Here is a 2780-nt window from a genome sequence, read left to right on the forward strand (position 1 = left end):
CGGTGCATTTATAAATATATAAGGGATATATCTACACACACTTCCTGTCAGCCTCTAGCCTCTCATCACTTGCTGGAAACAACACATTTCTGTCTAAATACATGTGTAATGGGTTATTATTGTCCTGCATGACTTAAGAAATTTGATGACACCATAATTTGTCATCTCATTATGTCGTAATGTTTCTATTGTTTGTCTGAAGCTAATGACAGAAAAAAAATCCAAACATATTCCTGAAAGAGGTCTAAGTCATCACAAGCCTGTTGTGACTGTTAAGCCGTAGCCGAGCTGGAAGCGCTTGAAAGAAGTGGTAACAGATTACTTTTAGGGCGATCATGTGTGCACGGTCCTATAGGCTGGTCCACTGTCAGGGTTGTATAACCGAGGCAGGCTGGCAGAGAGGAGTAAAGTAGGAGAGACTGTACCAGGAAGTGCAAAGTTCTATCTGTGCTGCCTGCTTTGCATTCAAATGCAACTTGAGAGACTAAAAATCTCGTCCAACTGGTTCAGCAACAACAGGCATGGAGGAAAGGAAGACTGAAACGGAAAACCATCTGTGACACTTCATATGACTCAAACCTAATAGCAGGTTTAATCCATGCTCAGTCTTGAGAGTAACACAATGGTGTTAATTACACTGTAGTAACAGTTTGCACTCTAGTATTCATTAACTTAAATTAATCACAACACTATTCACGTGGAGTAGTGTTATGATTCAGTATGGTCATTTCCTGGTCAAGGCAAGTAATACATTCAGTAACACAGTCAGAGATTCAAACTAAAAGTAATTTAACGACATATTAATTAAACCTTCTAATCTTTTTGAAAGTTGTCTTTTTTATATTTTTATATTATTTCCATGATCATTATAATAATTATTATTATTCATAGCAAACATCTAGCCTAGCAGTTTTTGCCAGGCCTATGGCGCTTTATCATGTATGGATAATTCATCTTGTGATTCTTAATATCCTCAGTATACAGTGACAAAAACTTGGTTGTTTACAAACTCTTTACCAAAAAAGAATATTTATCTTCTTTTCAAGCTATAGTCAATGTCTGATCAAAAGTAATCACATTACAAGCAGTACATGTATTAGTAAGACAACACACGTTGCTTTTTTATTAATATGTATTTACAAAGTGACCACATAGTTTGTTGGTTTTTACCAGTGCAAAAACACGTGCTAGTTACTGCAGTGGTAACCCACAAAACATTTTAAATTAAAAATAAAGTTTTACATAAACTTTAGCAGTATTTGCTAACGGGTTCACACAGTCCTGGTGGTCATTAAAAACGTCTTGATTTTTACCAAACGAATTGATTTTGAGAGAATTAAGTTACATGCAGGCAACATATGTTCAATGTGGAATGATGATTATTATTATAATTATTACAATCAACATCAGCTAGAACTGTTTAAGCAACTTACACTTTTCTGAAACTTTAAGCAGTTTTAGCTGCCTAATGTTTATCTGCCAATAAATTGACCTACTCTTAAGTGCACATAAGAAAAGCTATTAGCTTCAAAGCTAACGTTAAAATAAAATGAGCTAATATTTTAACTAAAATAAGACAGACTTTATTTTGCTTTATCAGCTTCACTAAACTGTCGACCCGTATATATTAGTTTTTATTTAGAGATCGTTTTATACAAATAAACTTAATGAAAACAGTTTTAGTTGAGCTCAAACCACTGTAGCAGACAAAATATTACAACTTAAGTCATTTTAATATAGTAGCTATATAATTACATTTTCTGTCTAAAAAATACTTACAAGTGATTTAATATTTATACTTAAACATGAAATCATATTGTTTAGTAAGTATTCATATAGCACGTTTAAATGTGCTATTGATTTATTTCTCTATTTATTTTTTTACAATAAAATTAACTAAAATAAAGAACTTCCCAACGATTGACACATTAATACATTTACATCACTCAGACCACATGGGGTGAAGCCTGACTTGGTTATGCTAACCCTTTCAGGTTTACTCTCGTGTTCAAAGCTCAGGTGAGAGGAGTGACGGAGGGGTGTGGTCTAGTGAGGTAAAGGAAAGAGGTGGGGGAGGAACCCGAAGACTTACAGGTAGATGACTTATCCACTTGTCTCCGGGAAACACAGTAATATCGGGCAAACCTGTGAATAAAAACACCCCGGATCTGTCACATTGTGATTTAAGAGAAGCGGGTTTCGGACTCAGACAGAAGCTTTGATTTGAAGCGAAGCACCGTCGTCGACGTCGTTACAGGTTTCACCGCAAACATGGAGCACTTGTCTCGAAGCGTCTGTGGCTAAGAGAGAGCCACCAACCGGCGACTAAATCGTTTTAACAAGAACTCAATAATATAAGTAAGTTTGCAGAATTTTTTTTTATTATTATTATTATTATTATTATTATTATTATTAAGAAATGTGAAACTGTTAAATGTACCTTTTGTAATCGACTGTCACTTCCTTTGTAGAATAATTAAGAACAAATTTTGAGAGTTAAAATCTTTGTTAGAGTACTGTGTAGTTTACTTACATGTTGCTTTTATGCTAGCGTGTTTCACTACATAAAATACGCCACTTTTTAGTAATTTTTTACATTTAATTGGCAGCTGTGTTTTCAATACAGCTACAAAATATATAATCATTGTATTAAAATGGATGCACGCAGCTTACTAATAATTAAACCGCCAAGCTGTTTATATGGCAGATCCAGAAAGGCAACTAATATAATGCCACATAAACTACATTATCTTTTTTTCTCGGAGTACTTTTTTTTTTTT

The 2780-nt window shown here is 34.1% G+C and overlaps 1 protein-coding gene across 1 annotated transcript in view; it reads left to right on the forward strand.

The window, feature by feature from the left end:
* Nucleotides 1–2063: 2063 nt before the first annotated feature.
* Nucleotides 2064–2780, forward strand: part of tnk1 (tyrosine kinase, non-receptor, 1) — an 11697-nt gene continuing 10980 nt past the window's right edge. Inside the window, exons 1-2 of the mRNA XM_005749759.2 lie at nt 2064–2094; nt 2189–2358. The gene's annotated coding sequence lies outside the window, so the exon portion shown is untranslated. The remainder of the gene's footprint in view (nt 2095–2188; nt 2359–2780) is intronic.

Source organism: Pundamilia nyererei, unplaced genomic scaffold, assembly GCF_000239375.1.
Source record: "Pundamilia nyererei isolate P.nyererei 1_Seehausen unplaced genomic scaffold, PunNye1.0 scaffold00254, whole genome shotgun sequence".
Taxonomy (NCBI): Eukaryota; Metazoa; Chordata; class Actinopteri; order Cichliformes; family Cichlidae; genus Pundamilia; species Pundamilia nyererei.